The 23,740-nt window shown below is 49.3% G+C and overlaps 1 long non-coding RNA gene across 1 annotated transcript; it reads right to left on the bottom strand.

Annotated features, from left to right (window-relative positions):
• Nucleotides 1-863: 863 nt before the first annotated feature.
• On the bottom strand, nucleotides 864-22,265 carry LOC133339354 (uncharacterized). Its single transcript, XR_009754719.1, has 2 exons — nucleotides 22,006-22,265; nucleotides 864-1,247 (listed from the first exon to the last, which is right to left on the bottom strand). It is a non-coding gene; the product is annotated as an uncharacterized LOC133339354 (long non-coding RNA).
• Nucleotides 22,266-23,740: the final 1,475 nt, after the last annotated feature.

Raw genomic sequence — 23,740 nt, 5'->3', positions numbered from 1 at the left:
AGTTGTGCAGAATCACGAACATCATTGCTTTCGTCGAGTGCCAAGGAAAAATAGGAAAGTTTTTTTGTGGAGTTTTGCAAATGCTGATGCAAATTGTCTCCCATTTCTTCAATCCTCCGTGTAATTGTAGATCCTAAAAGACTCACTGTACTAAATAAATCGGCCTTCTCTGGACACATCTCTTTGGCAACAGAAAGAAGGCATTCTTTAACAAATTCTCCCTCCACGAATGGTCTGCCAGTGCATGCTATTAGCTTGGCAACTTGAAAACTTGCTCGCAGTGATGAAATATTTAGCTGCTTCTGCTTCACAAAACTATTTCGCTGAGTTGTTAATGTATTTTTCAGTTTTAATATTTTATCTTTTCTCACTTGTCCGACCAAACAAGCATATTTATCTTTATGTTGAGTTTTATAGTGTTGACGTAAATTGTATTCTTTGAACACAGACACTATATTCTGGCATATCAGACACACAGCTCTTTCCTTGTACTGCATGAAAACGTAATCATAAGTCCACTGTTCTTTGAATATCCTACACTCCGAGTCAATTTTTCTCTTTCTTGACATCATTGTTTCCTAGGGAGTCAAAATTGCTATTAGTAAAATACCAATATATACAGCGCTACAAAAACAATATACCAGCAATAACTTTGCCCACACAGAGACATACAGACTGCACTGCCCATCAATGCAGTCTGATTGGGGGAAACTCCGCCCCCTCTCCCTCTTCCACCAATGACCGTCCTTCTCATGTAGAAAAAAAGTAACAGACAGGCAGCGGCGGCAAAAACACCCGGCGGGCCGGATAAATGTCCTCGGCGGGCCGCATGTGGCCCGCGGGCCGTAGTTTGAGGACCCCTGCTATAGAGCATATTCTCTTATTGTGGCAGTCGCAAGTTATAAAGCTAAACATTCTAGTTACACTAAAAGTAGCACCTATTAAAAACCAGATAAAACACACCATTCAGTTGTACTAAATAAACTCATTAAAGCAAAACACTTTATTTACATCTTAAATCCGTACCTCCCCTTCAAAAACAGAGATGCAGCCAAGGGTATTGACGGTGCTGCGGCCACAGCCAATCCAACGACCACGACCGTGCCCACGACTGCTAAGGTCCCTATCACAAAATTCTTCAAGGTACTCTGCAACTCCAACTGTTGGCATCTCAGTTCAGCTGCCATGTCCATGCCGGTTTGGTTTGCGATGACCTTCATCTTCAAGGAAAACGCTTCCTCGTTCACCTAAAGGGGGAAAGTAACGAGCAGGTGAATAATATTATAATCTACCCTTTTATAGCGCCTTTACTCGAAAATCACAAGGCGCTATACAAAGCACACACACATGCATTTTCACACCAATCAAGCACAACCCCAAGCCCTTAAAATAATCGCAATTTGAATGAAGGAAACGTCCAGTGGAAGTGAAGTCCACATTCTAGGGGCTACGAGAAGCCCAGTTACCGATAGTACAGAGATATAACCTCGGCACACACAATGGGCCAGATTGGGAAGCTCAAAGTACTCTTGTTAGAACATACGGGCAAAGGAGATTTCGTATATATGGGGGAGGAGCAGCATCATAAGAAGCTTTTTAGGTGAAAAGAAAAATATTGAACCCAGCTCAAAATTGGAACAGAAGCCAGCACAGGGACAATGTGTTCAGCAACAGGACTGCACATTAATAATCTGGCAACCACATTCTTCATGTGTTGTATCATCATCTTTATTCATAATCCAAATATTTATCAGACGCATCCGATGAGCTATGAAGCTCTTTTTCACAGATGCCCAAAAGGGGCAGGTCATAAAGTTACAAAAACAATACAAACATGATATGAGTGCAAAGTATAGGAACGGTAAGCAAGTCACTAAACAATTAAAGTATATTTCGATTTAAAGCTTTCGTGACTGCAGGGATTCATCTTCTTGTTTCTTTCGGTAAAGTCACGTAGAAGGGAAGTAATAAAATAATAAAAATAAAACATAATAAAACAATTCTCACGACGTTTCGGCTACAACGCAAGCAGCCGTCTTCAGGTGAAGAATGAGACACTACCAAACTAGGAGCTTATATATAAGCTGCATTGGGGGTTGTTAAGGCGCTCTTCCAAATATTCTGCACAGGCCACCGCTTCTGGTGTTGGCATTGCCAAATCTTTAAGAGTGCATTGTGATGCAGCAGGGCATCCCATGAGATGATCCATGGTTTGCGTCTCCTGACAAGAACAGTAGTCGGTTGTGTAGAAGCCCCCCCCCCCCCGCCACCATGATGTCATGAGAGTTGCATCTTCCAAAACCCACTCTCAGTCTGTTTAGGCTCTGCCATGTGAGCCATTTGCAATCAGAGCCAGATGTGATTTACCTGACACTAACATGAGAGTGTCATCAGCAAAGATATTTCATTCTCAGTGATATAGGTTTAGTCCAAGATTGTTTAAATATGATAATGGAATTGGACCCAACATGCAACCTAATGGAACAAACTTTGTTATTTTAATATTTGTGGACAAGATGTTATCACTATGTACCTTTCCAGAACGGTCTGAGAGGTAGCTCTTAAACCATTTCATTTTACTGTCTGGAAATTTTAGTTGATGAAGTAAAATTGGGATGTCACCTGATGATGCTAGTTGTAATTACTGGCGAAACATCGTACTTGAATTGTAAATGCTGTGGATTTACTCTCCAACACACCAGTGTGCTGTACTAGTGTAGTGACCTCGCTGGATGTCAACATGCTGGGTGCAGTGCTGGCCCTGCGGTGTAGCGACATCACGGATACCACAGGGGTGTGGGTGTAATACCGGCCTTAGAGGGGCCCGGTGAGCGCTGAACGATAGCGCTAGATGGCACCACGCTACAAGACAGGGTGTGTGGGTGCTGGCCGAGGGATGAGGTTACTCGAGACCATGGCACTCTGGTTGACCCGGGAGGACACGTGACCAGTTAAGTCTACAAATGGGACCCCAGAAGGGGCAAGGGGTGCTCACGTGATTGACACCCAAATCCTTCCCGAGGATTCTAGAAGGTGGTTCTGGCCAAGGGCGGAGCCGGCCAAGCTGCAGGGAATCTAAGCCAGGTCCCGAGAGGGACCGAGGTGATTGTTCATCCTGGAAGAAACCTTCGTCTTTGTTCTCCGTTCAACGAGTCTCCAACATGTGGACCCAGACCGAAGCTGTTGTTCCCGGTCCGTAGTAGCAGTTATGTAGTAACTAGTGTAGTTAGCCTGGTGGTCACCACCATAGGTTGTTATTCTGTTAAGGGGGGAAGTTACCCCGTGTGTTGGAAGTGAATAAATGTGTTGCCTCCAAGTCTACGTCTGTGACTCAGTTGAATCCATTACACTAGTAACAAATTGACAAGTTCTGTTTACGTGACAAACCTTACTAATTGGCAGTGTCGGGTAGTGGCGGGTTTCAACAACACATAAAAAATTATAAGATGGATAATATCGGTCGCTAAAGCCTCTACGTTAACTGACAGTCTTGTGAGTAGAATCTTATGGTCAACGGTATCAAAGGCTTTTGACAAGTCGAGGAATAGTGCACAACAGGAGTTGCCTTTATCCAGGTTACTGAAGAAAATTTTTTATACAGTGCAATCATTTTTCATATTGTTAGGTCTTTCGGTAAAGTCACGTACATAGGTAAAAAAAATATAACAAAAAATTACAAAAAACTATGATGTTTCGATCGCGACACAAGCCTTCATCATCTGGAAGAAAAAAGAGGGGGACAGCTGCTGAGGCAGACTGTTGTAAAGGTTTAAAATTGGTTAAGCCCAAGGGTCATAAACGAAGTGGGTGGGGCTAGTGATGTTAATGTGACAAATTAGCATGTAAATGTAAGATCGGAGGGCGACCTCCATGACGAGGGCACGGAGGTGGCAATGTTAATGTGAGAGATTAGCTTGTTAATGGCAGATCGCAGAGCAGCAACGTCGAGTTCGGCGAGCGAGGTGGCTGTGTCAGTGTGGGGAATTTTACCTGTTAATGTAAAATCAGAGAGCCGAAAATAACAACTAACATCGGAAGGTGGTAGGATGGGAACATCACAGCCAGTTATGACTTAAACTGGTTTATAACATTCTTCCAATGATTGCTCAGTTTGTACCCATCTTCTCGGTTGAAATTGTGTCTGCGTCTGTATATATGGATGGCTTAATGAAACTGATATGGGCAACGCATGAACGCGTAATGCATCTCGGCGTCCAAAAGACCTTATCTACGCTCCGCCTACATTTTGTTTTGCCGGGTATGGCGGCAGACGTACAAGATGTGTTGAAGGGATGCACGGAATGTGCTCGCCGGAAACCACCGCCGAAAACGGTCTGCCCTCCATTGAAATTAATCCGTGTAACCCGGATCAACGAGCTCGTGGCACTTACATGCTCAGCCCATTTCCCAGGACCCCAAGGGGTAATAAATACTTACTAGTAGGCGCCACTGTTACATTGTTTTATAGTTTTATTTTGGTGATTCTAAAACGTTTTAGTTGAGCCATATTTGTTTGTTGTAGTACAGAGGTAGACTGATGACTTTAATCTAAATTGTCTTAGGTTGTTATTGTTTGACTTGCATCCCACTGGGATTTTTGCACACAGCATTGATATATGGTGCTTTTTCTGGAAGACTTTGCTGTTTTTTCTTGGATTTTTCTGTTGCGCGTAGTCACTTCAAGATGTTTCTTGTTCATTTTTTGTTGGTTGCGGTTGCACCTGATTCAAGAGCTGAATGGCTCACAGGGTTATACCTAATAAATGAAACTGAGTACCTTTCGCGGTGGTCGATGGCCTGGCCTGTGCCAGACCAGTCAGCTGCTAACATTACTGATGCTTTCTTACATGGGTACGTTCTGGATAAAGGAGCCCCGGAACACCTCCTCACAGACCAGGGGAAAAATGAATCTTCTAAATTACTCAAGGAATTGTGCGGCCTGTTGGCCACAAAAAAAAGTCCGTACCTCACCTTATCACCCGCAGACCGACGGCAAAGTGGAACGCTTACATAGGATGCTAACATCCATACTGTGTACCAGGTCACTGAAGATCAGTCTGACTGGGACCTGCACATGCCTGGTGTCCTTGCTGCGTACAGATTAGCCCCGCATGCTTCCACCGGCTTCTCGCCATTTTAAATCCTTTATATTAAGTTCGCTTGCTTGCTTGCTTGCGTGCTTGCTTGCGTGCTTGCTTGCTTGCTTACGACCGTGCAAACCTTTCGGTCGTTTTTTAACCCACTTCCCATGATCCAATCGAGCTGACATTTTGCACACAGACTCGTTGTGCGAGACAATTAATGTTCGTGAAAAAAAATGTCCAAAATTTTACACTGTTTAGGGAAAACAAATTAAATATTTAATTACCAATTGTTTAATACTGCAGACAATCATCTGACCCATAGGTGGCAGCCATCTCAAGCCAGAGGACGAGAGGACTCTAGCCGCCACGCATATAAAGGATTTAGAGTGAAAAACTTTGTTTTTACGGGTTATACTTATTTCTCATGTATGAGAGGGAGTTTGATCCACCCATCGAGGTTCAATTGAACCCTGACCTGGGAAAGAGTAAACTCACCGACCCCATGCGCCTTACCCTCAAGCGCTTGTCAGAGGCTAGGGAGGCCTCTCGGGGAAATTCGGGCCGGAGGCAAGCCGCAAATGAACGCCTGGTTGTTCTCCGTGAATTCGGGACTAAATGGGAGCCGGGTGATATGGCATGGCTAAACTGCCTCCAAGTTCCGGTGGGTACATCCCCAAAATTGTACAAGCTCTGGCAGGGTCCTATCACAATCATTGAGGTAGTAAGCCCGCAGAGTGTACACATTCAGATTGGTCGCAGGCGCTGGTTCGTGCATGCGTCGCAACTAAAACCTTTTTATCCGCCCCACGGTGTCGCGTCATCTCCACTAATCGACAGCTGTGTTTGGTGCACCCGGCGAGCCCAGCTATGAACTCGGGGACGTTGTCCCTCAGGCATCTGCGGACTCTCTGCCCATAGGATCCCAGCGACCGGCTCCTCCTGCAAGAGGCGGACTGCCTCCGACGTCTCCTTGCCATCCTCTGGAGAAGACCAACCCATCAGGACCACTTCTACCTGTCCCTGGAGGACTAGCAACAAGGACACGCTAAAAAAAACAGCGGTTTAAAGTCACTCTCATGTTCACTGGAGCGACAAGTCCTACTATCGCCGGATTATGTTCTGTACTTCTTGCTGTCATTGTAGGCTGGTTACAGCCAAGGTAGCTTTCTTTTGTAAAGGGGGGGGGGGGGGGGGGTAGTGTAATGCCGGTACATCCCGTCATTTGGGTAATCAGGGAAGTGAGTCGGCTGGGGGGTGCCGTAAGGAAAGTGTTAATTAAAGTGTTTATGTCTTTATTGAAGCGCTACAGTAGTAAGACAAAGTATCGTTTCTTACTTGGGGAGTACATCTATTGCTTAATGTTCCTTAGTTATTCCAATCGAAGAGGTTATTTGATGTTTTTTGCTTTATTCCAGGCTATAATTCAGAAATGTTTGGATCAAACCAAGGTGAATGATCACCCTTTATTCTAATCTTATTTAAGTGGCCATGTTTGTCAATTATTTTTTATGAATTGGTTTTGAAAATATGTCCAATCACTTTCAAATAAAAATATTTAAAAATACTTTTAAAAAAACACGCTTTAATGAAATGTACTGTCCAAGCTGCCCCTCCCCCTGCCCCTATCGCCCCTCCCCTCCTTCCACATCCCCCGCCCCTGGGAATGGCTCCCCGAGGCTTGCCGTGACGTAAGGGACCGTGGTGATTTACAGGCAACGTCAGTTGAGCGTGGACAATTAGAGCCGTTAAAAATATCGTTTAAAAATATCTAGTTTTTATTTTTAATGATAGAATATAGTATTGTCATCAGTATGACATAGCTATACCAAGTTTGCAGTCGATACGACATTGGGAATACAGTTTAAATTGAGTTACAAGATTTTTGGATACAACAACACATACAGTAAGTTAAATAAAGGCGTGTAAAAAGTAAAAAAATATGTTTTGGATTTTTTTATGATAGAATATCGTGTTGTCATCAGTATGACATACCTATGTAATAAAGGACTCGACCACGATGTCTGGCTTGGTGTCCTTTATTCGGTTCTTCTCTCTTAACCCGCACGGCTGTCCTTCTATAAGACTCTATACTGACACTGATACTGCTCTCCTGCAGTTTCTCCCCTCGTCGTTCTCTCAGCCTCTCTCTCCTCTCGTCGCTCTCGTAGCCTCTCCCTCACACACAGCCTCGCCGGCTGTGTTCCCCGCAGCTCCTCGTCCGCCTTCTCTCCAGCCGCCCCACCGCTGTCTTCTCTCGCAGCTCCGCTGGCTGCTCCCTTAGCTGGCCACCGCTGGCCGCCGCTGCCACCCCTTGGCTTTGCCCACGTGGCCTTACTCTGGTCCAGTCCCACTCGTTCTGCCTTCCTCTTCCGGTCTCCTCCCTTAAGAACCTTAACCTTTCCTCCCACGTCACCTAACTCCACCTCTCCGTGACGTCACATCCGGGAGGTCGCCCGCGCCCGCATTACACCACCCTCCCCCGTGGAGAAAAACCCAGCCGACCTCGGCTGAACAACACCAACAGTAATGCGGGCGAACCCGAGCGTAACACACCAAAGGACACCAAGCATGCAATATAACAGTAAGAACAATCAACACAACTCAACAATCAATAACGTAGCAGAAGCAGGCAATAAATACACAGTAAGAACAATACAACATAACAATCAACGAAACACAAGGGATTTAGAGCGTGTGCGGGTCGCCGGCCCGTCCCGGACGGTCGGCGGCCCATCCGCGGAACGGGAACGTGATTGAGTTTGAGGAGCGACAGGGTGAAATCCCCCTGTCGCTGTTGGAAGTCCACCAACGTCCCGTGTCCTTGAAGGATCAGTTTTGGGCTTGTCCCGCGGATGCGTCTGCAGCGGGGTCGGAAGGGCTGCAGGGCTCGAAGGACCCGCAGATCTGGCAGGCACCCTCCGAGCAGAGCGCCTCGTCCCCTCCGGTGTCAAGGCCGGCCTGCCTGGAACAGGTACGACAGGCGCTCTAGCAAGATCAATGGACGCAGGCGGGGGAGAGTCGGCAGCAACAGACCCCGGCAAGGCAACATTGGGAGATGATGCATCATGTAGGGGAGCAACATACGGTTTCAAGCGCGACGTGTGAACAAACCAGCGGCGAGAACCAATTTGAACACGCGCCGACTGAGGATTAGGAACCTCAATGAGGCGGACAGGCCCTCGCCAAGGTTTGTGAAATTTGGGAGAGGTACCCGGCCGCACCTGCGGGCAATGGAGCCAGGCCAGGTCCCCAACCTTCCAGGGGCACTCCCCTTTGGAACGCCGTGCGTACCTCTCATTTCGGGCCTGAGCTTTGGCCGTAGCCACACGGGCACTCTCCCGCGCCTCCGAGACCCGGCGAACAGTGTCCCGAATGTAGTCAGGAAGCGGTTTACAAGGTCCCCTCACACCGGTTCCCATCTGCACATCCATTGGCGGCACGTTTTCCCGACCATACATAAGGTAAAATGGCGAATAACCCGTAGCCGCATGAGGAGTCATCCTGTACGCCGAAAGCACCCCCGGGATGTGCAGGTCCCACTCCGATTGTTGCTCACTCACCGTGTGGCACAGCATGGCAGACAATGTCCGGTTTAGCCGCTCAACCATACCATCCGTTTGCGGATGGTATGGGGATGTCCGGACCTTCTTAGTCCCTAGGCCCGCGCATACTTCCGCCAATAATTTCGAAGAAAAATTTCGGCCCTGATCCGTAAGGAGTCTCTCCGGCGCACCCTTGTCCATAACATATCCGAACAAAAAGGCGTCGGTAATGGCCGCGGCCGATTGATCGGGCAACGGCCAGGCCATCGGCCAACGGGAGAGGTACTCAACCCCGACCAGCAAATATTTATTACCCCTCGCCGAAGGTGGGAAAGGTCCCAAAATGTCCAGTGCCACCAATTCATTGACCCGAGACACCCGAATTGACTGTAAGGGTGGCACATAAGGATGTTTAGGAGGCTTACGCCGGGCACAGTCAGGGCACGCGCGGACGTGCCCCACGACATCCGTCGACATGCCGTGCCAAAAATAATGACGTTGCAACGTCAACAAGGTCTTCTGCACACCCAGATGTAATAGCGTGTCACAATGGAGAGTTCTAATCAACTCGTATCGGAGGGACGCAGGCACCACTAGACGCCAGTGTTCCTGGAGACTTTCCCTCCACATAAGCAGACCATCTCGGACCGCGGTTTCCGGCGCACCCTCCGTAACCGGACCCCCAACCTCCACTTTGGATCGCTTCCGCAAGGACACTAACGACTCATCCATCATTTGCTCCCTTATCCAAACAGACCGTGGCAGATTCAAAACCCCATCAGTCGGCCCCGGTTCCACAGTAGCATCCGACTTCTCCACAGCCAATACCACCGGCTGAGGGGGGGGTAGGCTGGGCGCACATCTCTGCGTCCCCGACGCACATTTGCAAGGGGAGCGCTGCGGCAACCTAGAAAGTGCGTCTGCGTTCGCATGGCGCACCCCTTTACGATGGTGAATTTGAAATGAAAATTCTTGCAGCGTGTCCAACCAACGCGACAGCTGGCCGGAAGGTTGATCCATTTTAAGGGCATATTGCAAGGCCGCATGATCCGTACGTACGATAAAGGAACGGCCGTACAGGTACGGTCGAAACTGACGTAGGAAAAAAACAACGGCTAAGAGTTCCCTGCGAGTGACACAGTAGCGTGTTTCCGCGGGCGACAGGACCCGGCTACCATACGCAACGACGCGCTCTACGCCCCCTTTAGACTGAGACAACACCGCGCCAATACCTGTGTCGCTCGCATCCGTATCAAGAATGAACGGTTGATTGAAATCCGGATAATCCAATGTTGGGGCGGTAGCCAACAGATTACGCAGACTCTGAAAGGCCGCCTCTTCCGGCGGTCCCCACGCAAACTTACGTCCCTTACCCGTAAGGAGGTGCAAGGGCCTCGCGATGGTCGCAAAATTCGGTACAAATCTTCGATAATACGAGGCAAATCCCAGAAAGCGACGTACATCCCCCACGGTGACCGGAGTCGGCCAATCTCGGACGCACGCCGTTTTTTCCGGGTCCGTAGACACCCCCTCAGCACTCACGATGTGCCCCAAATAACGGACGGACCGTTGCAGTAGGTGACATTTCTTTGGTTTAAATTTCAAGTTCGCGGAGCGCATCCTCGCGAACACCGTCTCCAGCCGCCTTAAATGTTCATCAAATGTGCGGCTGAAGACGATGATATCGTCCAAATATATGAGACATGTCTCCCACTGCAACCCCGTCAAAACGAGTTCCATGAGCCTTTGAAATGTGGCAGGGGCCGCATTCAGCCCCATCGGCAGGCAGTTAAATTGAAACAACCCCTGCGGCGTACGGAATGCGGTCTTCTCCCGTGAGGGCTCGTCAAGGGGAAGCTGCCAAAATCCCGAAGAGAGGTCCAGTGTAGAGAAATACTTAGCCCCCGACAATGCGTCGAGGGAGTCGTCCATACGCGGCAGGGGATACGCATCTGCCACCGATATCTTATTCAATTTTCGAAAGTCAACACAGAATCGCAATTTGCCATCCTTTTTCTTAACCAAAACCACAGGCGCGCCCCATGGGCTGTTCGACGGCGATATAATATCCGCAGCCAACATATCCTCCACTGCCCCCCGAACGTGTTCTCGCTCGGCCGGACTCATTCGGTGCGAATTCAACCGAATAGGGGCAGCGTCGCCTGTAGCAATGTGATGGTGAAGCAATGAGGTGCGTCCCAAATCCAAATCATTGGAGCTAAACACATCGGAATACGTCAATAACAATTTATGAAGCGCACCCCGTTGATCCACAGACAGGGAAGAATTTCCGTCACATAAGCTAGCAATCCAGCGGTCATCCGAAGCCACAGGCTCGGAAACACCAGCAACCACTCCCTGGCTATGCGAACAATCGTGAGCCGTAAATGCCGTGGTGGCATGTGCCACAACCGTGCCGGCTGGGACACAGACATTTTCCGTACCCGCATTGAGCACCTGCAAAAACGGTAATTGATCTGGCCGGACGATGGTCTGCGCTCCGACCAGCGCCGATCCGGCCGTTATCGAGGCTGAAGGTGACAACAAGATCCCAACCGCTCCCAGCCGACCAGGCAGGGGCTTCCGATACCGCAGGGGAATAAGCATCTGTGAACCAGGTGGAATATCAACAGATGCCACGGATAGCGCCTGCACTTGTACGGCCGAAGCAGGTCGCCCCCAGGGCGACGGCAGAAACGAAATTTGACGGCCACCCGGCAGTTCAATACAATTCTCATTAATTTTGATCAAAATAGGCATCTTAGCCAGAAAATCAGTGCCCAATAAACAGGGAACTGCCAAGGATCTTGAAATCAACACAACGCCCGAGGCCGACACATCCCCAATAGATATTTTAGCGTCCACCTGGCCCACGATGCCCATACTACCCCCGTTCGCAGCGACGCACGACCCGTAAACCGGACGCACGGCCCCGGGTGGGATGCCTAACAGATGAAAAATGACATCCGAAATAATAGTCGCGGACGCCCCGGAATCGACCAAAATGCGCACGTCCACCCCTTGTATAGACCCCGGCACGGTGGACGAACCCGTAGCGGCCGCAACAACCCTCCGTGCCAATTTGCGCCACTGCGTCACAGAGCGACAAGGCCCCGTCGAAGGTCCCTCTTTAACAACAACACTATGACCGCACAACGAAGGTGATGGGTGAGGTGTAAAGCCTTGCCGGGTGTCTGGTGCGTGCCGACTTGCCTGTTTCGGTGGATCCTTGGGCGGCTTGGCCGGTAATGAGGCCTCCTGTTGTGGCGGACCCGGGATGCGGGCCCAGCAGTCCTTCGCGTAGTGGCCCTTCCGTCCGCAGCGGAAGCAATCGGCGTCGTTGCGCCGAAGCGCAGGCCTTGCATCGCGCCGCCCGCGTATCGGCGGTGCAGCACGAGAGGCCGGTCCACCGCGGCCTGACCATGGCACCGAGGCGGCCGTCAGCTCCTGAGGGCCCCGCTCATCCGGCACGTATACCGACTTCGTAGGGTCCCAACCCAGAGCGCCACCCTCCGCGACGGGCCCCCCTGTCCACGCCGTGACCTGTTTCCATCGTCGTAGGTTGAATTGTGCATCCAGACATTTCGCCGCCGCCCGGGAGGTGAGCTTCTCATGCCCGCACACCGGCATGGGAATCCCAAGATCCCGCGACAGCTCGAGCATCTTGCCCAAGATGAGAGGCTCGAGCAGGTCAGGTGTTGTATCTGGATACGCGGCCATAGCCAAATCAAGCACTGCACCCCTGTACGCCACAGGCGACTCCTCGGGCGCTCGTTGTCGTTGAGCGAATCGCCGATGCGCGTCGTCAGGTGGCTCGTAGGCGTCGGCCATTTCTTGAAAAACTCCATATAATGTCCTCTTCTTCTCGGCCTTAATGGAGCGAAAAAAACGAACAGATTCGTCGTCCAGAAGAGTCGGCAACACTTCCAAGGCCTCAGCATCGGTCCATCTCGCAGAACGGACCGCCGCTAAAAATCTGCAGGCGAAAGCGCTCCAGTCGCCCCCAATGGCGAATTCCTTGACCGTGGTGAGATGGCGACTCCGACTTCGCTTCACTCCGCCCTCCGCCGATGGTTCCTCCGGAGGCAAATTCAAAATGGCGTCGAATCGCGGCGTGGTCAAGATGGCGGATTCCCGCCGCGGCACGCGCAAGATGGCGGCCTCCTGCCGCGTGGCCCATGGCGCCGGGAGTGAAGAACCCGTGGCGGCCTGTGGAGCACTCTCCGCTCTCTCCGTCGCCGTGCTTGGGGTGACGAGATGACACAATTGGCCCAGGGCGTCCTTGAGAGTCTCCAGTTGCTCAGCCACCTGCAGCCATCGCCGATCAGCGTCTGATGGTGTCGGCGGCCCTGACACTGTGGCTACATCTTCCACTCCCGTCCCCGCACTCGTTTCAGCAGGGCTCTCCTCCACCACCCTGGCAGGATCCATGTTTGGAGGGAAGTCTTCGTCTTCGGACGAAGAAGCCGATGCCGGCGCTGGAACATTTTTCTTTCTCACTTGTTTCGACATGCCGTTGCACTTCCGACACCAATGTAATAAAGGACTCGACCACGATGTCTGGCTTGGTGTCCTTTATTCGGTTCTTCTCTCTTAACCCGCACGGCTGTCCTTCTATAAGACTCTATACTGACACTGATACTGCTCTCCTGCAGTTTCTCCCCTCGTCGTTCTCTCAGCCTCTCTCTCCTCTCGTCGCTCTCGTAGCCTCTCCCTCACACACAGCCTCGCCGGCTGTGTTCCCCGCAGCTCCTCGTCCGCCTTCTCTCCAGCCGCCCCACCGCTGTCTTCTCTCGCAGCTCCGCTGGCTGCTCCCTTAGCTGGCCACCGCTGGCCGCCGCTGCCACCCCTTGGCTTTGCCCACGTGGCCTTACTCTGGTCCAGTCCCACTCGTTCTGCCTTCCTCTTCCGGTCTCCTCCCTTAAGAACCTTAACCTTTCCTCCCACGTCACCTAACTCCACCTCTCCGTGACGTCACATCCGGGAGGTCGCCCGCGCCCGCATTACACCTATATGAAGTTTGGAGTCGATAGCACATTGGGAAGTGTGTAAAAATCGAGTTACAATTTCTTTTTTGAGGATACAACAGACGAAGTGAGTTAAATAAAAGCGTGTAAGAATGGGATTTTGATCAGCATATCCTAGTCAGAATGGAAAGTGTGATGTTCTAGATTTGAAGTTTTCGTGACTGCAAGGACATACTCCTTGGTTCTTTCGGTAAAGTCACATACGTGACTTTACCGAAAGAACCAAAGAATAAAGTGTCATGTATAAATGATTGGAGGTCAAAATGTTTTAAAGACCATTTTATAATGATTTCATGAGGTGTTTTAGTGATTCTTGCATGACGAATGCCAAAGATAATGGCATGGTCACTGAGCTGATTACCTATTTACGAGGTGATTTTGTTAATATCACATTAAGTATGTATGCACCAATTTGAGTTTTGTTATATTGGGTCTCGTGGTTGAAGTAATCAATTGATATAGATTGTACTGATTTGTTAAGTCTAATGCATCATGTTTAGCGAATTGCAATTTAGGGTGTGTGGATGAAAAGGCTGCAGGATAAAATGATTAGACTCCCAACAGTTTGGGCTTAGGCTTCTGATAGTGACCATAACGTAGAGATGGCATGCGAGGCCTCCAAGGTGGTAGTCGTAGGTCTTCTTCAATGATCCTTGCCCAAATGAATACTGGGAGGCCAACGAAAAATCGTCAGTGACGGAATTTTACCTGCAGGTCAGCGGTAAGATGTGAGAATGTAGGGCGGTGACTAGGACTATATGGGTGAGGATCATCATAGCACATCATACATCGACAAGGGGGCTGATCGTGAACGGGGATGAGCAACTGTTTTCATAAGACAAAGCAACACTAACAACCTAGGACCCTACCAAGGCACGTTGGATACGAGCTGTGGCAGACTAGTTGAATAACTCTTCGAGCCAGATGCAAGCCATGGTGAGCTGCTCCCGAGCCGAATTGTTGGGCACAATGGTGAGGCACTCAATGTGTGGCAGTGCTATGGTACTCCCTGGTTAATGGAAAGCTGACGACAACTAGGGAGAGCCAGATATGAACTGCAGTGGGCTGGTCGAGTAACGAGCGAGGCACAAGCTATGGCAGGAACAGTCAAGAAGGCAAACTGGACACGAACCACACCGGTGAACTGCATGGCAAGGCAAGCCGAGTGGAAGCCACAGTGAGCTGGCCAAGAACCGAGCAGGCAGACAATGATGAGGCAGTCAGCTCACAGAAGTAGCAGACCAGCACCATCCAAGTGGTTAAAATCCACGTTCTATGGCCAAGGATCACGCAATCGGGCAGCAAACAGAGACTGTGAATCAGGTAGGCTTCTCGGACAACTCAAGGGTTGCGATGGAGGTGTCATATGCTCTGGCTTAGGGGTGACAGACTTGGAGGCAACCGGAGACCAGAGGCAGGACTAATCAATTTGATGGCATCAGGAGTTGGTTGACGTGTCAATGCCTTCTGTGGAAACGTATAACACCACTCTAATACTACGCTGCACACTAGTGTAGTGGCATTACTGGGTGATGCCACTGCTCCCCGGTTGTAGTGCCAGTCCCAGGTCAACAGAGGGCGGAAGAGTGCCCGGATCGAGCTGGGCCATGGCACTCAGGTTGAACCCAGGGGGGGTCGTGACTGGAGGTATGGACCCTATGACCCCAAAAGGGAGCTGGGGAGATGACGTGTCCAAAACCCATGTCCTTCTCGAAGGTTCGAGGAGGAGGGCGTGGCCAGGGGCGGAGAGAGCTGGGACTGACTATGTAAGCCAGACCCCTGAATGGGGCCGGCTGCTGTTGTATACTTGAAGACCCGAAGCTGCCACCTGAAGACCCAAAGCCGTCACCCTGAAGAGGAGCCCGAAGACGGGACCCGGACCTCAGCCAGGGTCTGGTCGACGTCAGCCTTCCCCCCAATGCTAGGCACGCGTTAGCCTGGAGGATATATCTCCATAGAGTATCGGGTGGAAGGGGCTGTTACCCCATCGTGTTAAGGTTGCATTGTTATAATAAAGTTGTTGCCTCCAAAGAAGTCTCACTCTCCGTTCTACCCACTACACTAGCAATATACTCCACGATAAAACTACATAGCACCCTATACTACAATGCACAATACTACTACACTGTACTACACTGCACACCAATGATACACTATATTACACTGCACACTACCACACTACTTTAATATCCTGCAGCAAAATACAATACTTCATTACACTGCACACTAATACACTGTTTTACTACACTGCACACTAATACTCCATTATACTACACTGCATGCTAATACGATACTACACTGCAGCATAATACACTACTTCATTACACTTCACACCAATACTATACTTTGCACTGCACACTAATATTACACTGTACTGCACCCAAAGCAGAGGTCGCAAACGGATTTTGATTCCTTACCCGTACCCGGTTCTCTTCTCAAACAAAACATCAAGGAATGGTAGTTTGCCATCCTTCTCTACTTTCATGGTGAATTGTTCCCATCTGATGACAGACGCTTGTGTTGCATCTGAAACGTCGTGATTTAGTTTACTTTAATTTATTTTTTCTTTTTCACCTACATGACTTTACCCAAAGAACCAAAGAGTATGCTGCCTTACCTCATCAATCGATCGGCTGCCGATGACGATCGTTGACGAGAAGGGGAAAGAGCCGACGCTGCGTGACCTGAGCAGCTGCTGTTCCCCATGGTTTGAAAAGCCGACATGACCGAACCCAGGCAGCCACTATTCCCCGCAGAGTGGCACGCTGAAATCGCTGGGCCAGAGCCAAAGCCTCCCCTCACCAAATTTCGGAGCCAGAGCCGCCACCTTTCCTTGCAGCATGGCATGGCCGAGATTCTGGTGCAGTAGCTACCGCCTCCCATCGCTGCGCAACAAGCCGAGGCCGATCAACCTGCCTGGCCATCATTGTTGGCTAAACTGCAGACCGCAGCCACCCTGCTCATGCGGGGGCTGCTTCCAGCGGTGTCGTAAACTGAAGCTGTGCCACCCGAGCTACCAACAACAGGCACCCGGCCAGACCATACACACACCTCGTCATCAAATCCCTCATCACCATTATCACCTGCAAACCACTCGAGTGCAGCGACCTAGTGCGACATGGCGGGATAAAATTGGGATGCATCAAAATCAATATAGAAAAGGCTAGAAGGACGCATTGTAGCGGCGGCCACAGGAACGTCCGTGCTCGCAGGAGCAATAGGGGGACATCCCGTTAAGGTGTTGGTGGACACGGGAGCATCAATCACCATCCTGTCTGTGCTTGTGTTTGACATGCTACCTACAGCTAAACGTCGCCTAGAACTGGTACACAGTAAATTTGTTGCAGCAAACGGGGGTAGCTTGGGAATTGTCGGAAAAGTAAAGACGGAAATCTGCATACGGGAAATGTGTATATCAGGCCCGGTATTGGTTTCTTCGTCTCTAGCAGTGCCATGTTTATTGGGAACCAATTTATCTAGGTCGGTTACCCATGAACATCCAAATGGACCAGGGCTATATAGAGACACTGTCGGGAAGACTTATGCATTTTTTTGCGGCCAGGCACAAACAGGGAAAACCGCAAGAGTACATGCCCTGGTAAAGGAATAAATGGTGACTCTGCCGATGGTGCAAATGTTGATTCCATTGTGCTATCACTTGCCACTAATAACATCACGCACAGACACACCGATTACAGTATCACCAATGGGGCCAGCTATTAGTTGGCTTTCATTAGTGGCGGTGGACACCATTTTGAGACGGAACGAAAGATTGTGCACAGAGGTTCTAAACACATCTGAGCAGGCGGTTACACTAAGAGAAGAGACAGTGATAGCCCAGATCTCCCCCACACGAGAAATACATGAAGATGAAGTAGTAGCAGGGATACAAGAAGTGAATAATCGGGAAGGGTCCCCTTGAGATCAACTGAAAAGTGTCCTACAGGAATGCTAGGACATTTTCAGGTAAAGGCCCATATGATCTAGGGTGCATCGACTTGATGCAGCACCATATCGAAACAAGGAGTACGGCAGAACTAGTATCGAGTAGGGCCAGCAGAAAAAGAGCAGATTCGTCGAGCTACAACTGAGATACTACGAGCGGAGATAATCTCTCCAACCAGGCCCTGGGTAGCACTGGTGGTGCTCGTTAAGAAACCTAATGGCTCCATGAGGTTTTGTGTGGATTTCTTGTGCCTAAATAAAGTTATACTAGCAGATGCGTACCCCCTGCTGCGTATTGATCACTCGTTAGATGCGTTAGCGGGATACATTTTTCCCTACGTTAGATATGCTATCCGCATTTTGGCAGCTTCCCCTGGATGACGAATCTAAACTCAAGACTGCATTTCAAACACAGCAAGGCTTATTTAAATTTAATCACCTTCCGATGGGATTGCTCACAGTACTGACAACCTTGCAATGCCTCGTGGAACTCGTGCTGTCGAGCCTACAGTGGGAAGTATGTCTGATCTACTTAGACGTTATTTGTATTTAGTAGATCGTTTGACGAACACCTTTTGAGGTTATGACAAGTTTTTTTTTTCAAGGTGTGAGCCGCTAATTGAAACTGAAGCCATCTAAATGCCACTTCATACAGGACTGATGTATTTGGGACATGTGGTCAGCGGGAAAGGGGTAACAAAGGACCCTGAGAACTTGTGCGGTGAAAAATTGGCCTACACCTACTTCGGTACAGGAGGTGCGGCAATTTCTGGGGTTTGTACCGCAATTCACTACAGTAGTGAAACCTTTGCATGCCCTCATGCCAAAAGGAATCCGATTCCAATGGGGGGAGGAGGAAGAAACAGCCTTTCAAGCACTTCCTTTGAGGTTGACTGATGCTCCCCCACTAGCATACCTGCATTTTTCACTACTGTTCGTACTAGACATGGATTCCGGTGATGTGGGTATTGGGGCTGAGTTCCCACAAATACAGGGGAACGTAGAAGTGGTCATTGCGTACGAGATTCACGTGCTTTCCACCGCAGAGCAATGGTACTTTGTTACTCAGAACTCCTTGCGGTGGTTAACTTTGTTACTGTTTTCGGCCCCTACCTATATAGTCGCTGGTTTGAAATTTTTTTTGCGCATGGATCAACCGTCGGGACAGATGGCTAGGTGGATTGAAAAACTGCAGGAATACTCTTACAACATAACACACAGAAAAGGTACTCATCACTGTAATGTGGACACGCTATTGAGATTACGGTGGAAAACTTGCGTACTTGTACAATGGGAGTGGCTCAATGTAAACCGACCCTCCCAGAATCGCCGGGACTAGCGACATAAATAAATCCGGCAGTATATGATAAGATCAGTCCACCCGTAGATCATGATCTCGGGTTGATAAGGACCGAATAGGTCCGCATACAAAAAGATGACTCACTGGATTCTCTCACCGCACAGGCAGCTGAATCAGCAAAAACTATAAAAGCAGGGGCGCCATTTGTAAGATGGCGAGGGCTAATGATAAAGTGGGATGCTAGAATGCAGCATCGCTCCTTGGTGGTACACACCCCCCTGCGACAGAAGTAGCTGTTAGAATTGCACGCTGAACAACTTATGCATATGGGCCACCGTGAAACACTGCTTACACTACAATCTTGCTACTATTAGCCGGGGATGTCAAAGGATGTGCGGAATTGGGTAAATCGATGTCAGGATTGTGCTAAGAGGAAACCTCCTTTCACCCGTACAGCCGCTCCTGCAGTTGATCGTAGTATCAAGTGTGAATGAGCTGGTAGCATTAGACATTCTTGGTCCATTCCCAAAAACGCCTAGGAGAAATAAATATTTGATTGTCAGGACGGAATATTTCACTTGTTGGCCCATTGCATAGCCATTGCCAGGCAGGACGGCTGCAACTATATCAGAGATATTTCTCCACGGGTATGTATTGGATTGGACATAGGCCCCCCTGAGAAACTGCTCACAGACCAGGGTCGAAATTTTTCTGCTAAACTATTGCACGATGTCTGTGACATGGGCACAAATATCATTTGAACCTCACCGTACCATGCTCAGTCTGACGGACAGATGGAAAGGCTCAACCACACGCTGTTTGCTAGGCTGTGCCATGTTAACACGTATGACCAGACGGACTGGGACTTGCATATTGCAGGAGTTCTTGGTGGCATACCGAAGAGCGCCACATGCGTCGACCAGGCTCTCCCCCCTTTTTTTTGATGTCCGGGAGATCCAGAGCCACCAATTAAAGACCAACTTGTGGCTCTCCTGGCTTAATCAGTTTTAATGGCTGGCCTCGCTCAGACTGCCACTAAAAAGGTTGCTAAAAGCTTGAAAAGTCGCAATGGCAAAATCTGGCAGATCGCAATCATAAAACGAACACGTGCAGAAAATAATGGACACCCCAGGGTCTTTCAAGCAAGGGGATTGGGCCTGGTTACACTTTCCCCAGGTCCGGGTAGGCACGTCGGCTAAACTGCACAGTCCCTGGCAGGGTTCTCTAAGAGCTTGTCCAGGTTCTCCACCCACTAAGTATACGCATCCAGATTGGGCGCCAGCGATGGGTGGTCCACCCGAGTGGCTTGGAACCATTATAAGGAACCACCGACACAAGGTGTCATTCAGGTTCAGAAAGGCCAGGTCTGGGGGAGTCGCGACAAAATCCGGGGACAGAAGCGCCCGCCCCAGAAAAGTACTGCTTCTGCACTCTCCCTCCTTCTCAGGCATGACCCCAATGAAGATAAAGAGGATGCGGGGTGCAAATGCAGTCGTCATCCAAGCACACACTAGGGAGAGGCACCACCAGGCTGAGCACGCCGTTCGACCGCACAGACGAAAATTCGTGAGGACGGTTGAAGGGGGTGTAAGTGTTCGGTTGTGTATTTCCATGTGTATAGATGTTCCCTTTTACCAGTGTATTAAACGTAAGAGTAAGCTGGGTTGACCGTAACGGCTTCCTCCTTTTGTTTTGAGGGCCAATGTTTAAGCGTTGACCTAGATGACAATGTGTAGAAAACTCTGTTCCCAGGGAAAAATTCCTTGTGATATCCCATGGTCCAACAATGTTATATCTCCTGTTGTTAAAAATCCAGTGTTTTATAGCCAAAACTGCTGTATTTTCGTTGGGGGTGGGGGGTGATGTAGGGGACTGTAGATAAAAAGTGTCAAAGTGTACACGTTGAGATAATTAAGAAGAGGTGGCCATAAGGCACTATAGATAATTCATTAGAAAATACACGTTCAGATGATTGGGAACAGGTGGCAGAGGGGCGCTGTAAAGGGGACAGTGAAATGTACACATTGAGACACGTGCCATAGTGGGGTGGAGGGCACTTTTTGATAGGGGCGGGGCCGAGAGGGTTTATAAGCAGAGAGACCAACAAGGTTAATCTGTGGGAAATTCTACAATCATACAATGTGCTCAATGTGCCACGTTTAACTGCCACTAAAATAACTCATAGCAGATATGGAACTCCATAACTTTTCCCCTTCAATCCATGTCAAAAATTTCCCATTACACATTGCTCTACCAATTATGTCTATGAGAGCCGTCAAGCCTTGTGTATCCTTGCTTTGGTATCCTTGTCCAGTCCATAGCCATCATCTTGCATGCAGACCAGGCTCGGCTTGCTCTGCTCATATATGGACAGCCAGCAGAGCTGTTGTGTGACAGGCAACCATAACAATAATTCACAGAGCTCCGGGGTGTGAACTCGGATGATGCCAAAGTAACATTTGCCGGTGCACTGCCTACCCCAGTACCCCGCCCACCCCCCATCTTTGTTTGGACCTAGTTCTCACAAGCTCTGCATTCGCCCTCACACTGTTTTACAGGCAACCAGTCCACTGCAGAACGGTCTTGCAGGTCTTTCCGCACCTTTTCCTTGTTCCAACTACATATCATGGGAAAATCGTCAAACAGACATGCACCATGAGTTGTCATTATTCATTCTTCTAACCAGGGCGTCCTGCACAAAGTACAAAGAGGAAGGGACTTAGTACAGAGTCCTGGTGCACTCCTAAACTCCTGACGCAGCATTTAGACCTTTTGTAAAGGCTTGTCACAAATATCCTTACTCCGTTTGTCACAAGCCTCACTTGGGTTTCAGGAACCCCCAAATTATCTCTTTCTCCAGAAGCAATCTCGTTGTGGCCAGAATAAATCAATGTACAGACTTCTGGTAGCTGCCTGATGATGCTGTTTGTGACCACCAGCGAAATGTCCATACCCAATTGTTAAACGTTGTTTGGATTGCTCTTCAGCAAAACGGCGGCGACTTGTCCCAAAAATCTATTACGAATTGTGTAAAAGTGCTCCACATGTGAGAGTCGTGTGCGAGATTGTGAGCATACAATAGGAGGGCGGTGTATGGCCCTGCTCACCTTTGCCAGATCCTCCACGGCCTGTGCTTTAGCACCATCATGAAGTTGCTTCTTAAGCACAACCTCATGGCCATGTTTGTGATCTAGGGAGAGTGACAATCCATGTTACAGGGTTGTGTCAATGGAACCAAGACATTAAACCATGAATCCGATTTACAGGTTTCCCTTGCTTTATGTGGTAGACGCATTCCAAAATAAGGGGCAACAAAAATCGCATTAATCGAAGCCATGTTCACGGTAAAACATACATTCTGAAACCTTCTGCTTCTCCGCCCCCCCCCCCACAGAGATGCACTTTCACCACTCGATTATGACAATAGTATGCGGGGAAATGCAAACAATTAACACCTTATTCTTTGGTTATTTCGTTAAAATCACGTAGGTAGAAAATAATATATCACGACGTTTTGATCGCAACACAAGCGACCGTCATCAGGTGAGACACTTACAGCAGGGAAACTGCTGAAGCAGTCGAGAGAGCTGCCGTGACAAGAGGCTATATAGGTAGGGCATGTGGGCGGGGCCAGAGATGGGAGAGAGAGGGGGGCTGGCCAGTAAGATGAGTGGTGACCAGAGAGCTCGCAGGGGGAGAAAGAGCAGGGGGGGGGGGGGGTTGGGGCAGAGTAAGATCTGCGGCGGGGATGGGAGAGCTTGCCAGGGGGAGAGGGGGGGGGGCAGAGCAAGATCGGCGGCAGGGGACAAGTGGGACGTGGAGAGAGAGCCGCCACGACATGAGTAAGTGATTGGCGGCAGGGGGGAGAGGGGGGGGGTTTGGGCAGAGATAATGGAGGGGAAGCTAGGGGGGGGAGAGAGGGGGGTGGGGCATAGATAATCGGTGGTAGGGGGAGAGAGAGAGGCTGTGTTAGTGAATGTGGCTCAGAGAGTCGAGAATAGCTGTTAACATAAGCAGGCAGGAAGGGGGACATCACCACCAGTTATGACTTAACCCGGTTAATAACGTCCTTCCAATGATTGCTCAGTTTGTTTCCCTCTTCTCGGTTGAAATTGTGTCTGTGTTTATATATCTGGATGGCTTCATGGACAAATCTTGGAAGGTAGCCCGAAGGTTTGCCGAATACCTTGGTCTCGGAAAAAACAATATCGTGTGAGCCCACCGCGTTAAAACAGTGATCCGCCATGGCAGAGGTATTGGTTCTGCCGTGTCTCAAATCTGCTTTCTGTTCGCGAACACAGTCCGAGACATGTCGTTTTGTTTCTCCAATGGAACTGCTGCGGCAGACACAACTTATCTTCTTGGTTCTTTCGGTAAAGTCACGTAGAAGGGAAGTAATAAAATAATAAAAATAAAACATAATAAAATAATTCTCACGACGTTTCGGCCACAACGCAAGCAGCCGTCCTCAAGTGAAAACAAGGTCTGTCGAGGCGACAGCGACTGAATGAAACAGCACACGAGCTTGGAGCATATATATAAGCTGGGTTGGAAGGGGGGGGAAGGGCGCCTTGACAAAAGAATTTGGATATCAAGAGGAATTTAGCATATTTATGGGAAATGCAGGAATGTGATTAGTACTACATATGCCCGTGCATTATGCAGGACTAGCAGCATCAAAGGGAGGGGATATGGGAAATGCAGGTATGTGATTAGTACTAATTATGCCCGTGCATTATGCAGGATTAGCAGCATCAAAGGGAGGGGTAGCATTAATAAAAGGAAGGAGTGTTAATAGTATGTAGCTGCAGTAACTAAAACCAACACGTAAACAACTAAATT

This window comes from Lethenteron reissneri, unplaced genomic scaffold, assembly GCF_015708825.2.
Source record: "Lethenteron reissneri isolate LAM-NWPU_2019-01 unplaced genomic scaffold, ASM1570882v1 scaffold_1846, whole genome shotgun sequence".
Taxonomy (NCBI): Eukaryota; Metazoa; Chordata; class Hyperoartia; order Petromyzontiformes; family Petromyzontidae; genus Lethenteron; species Lethenteron reissneri.
The sequence above is the reverse complement of the archived record's forward strand: the minus strand, read 5'-3'. Positions and strand labels throughout refer to the sequence as shown.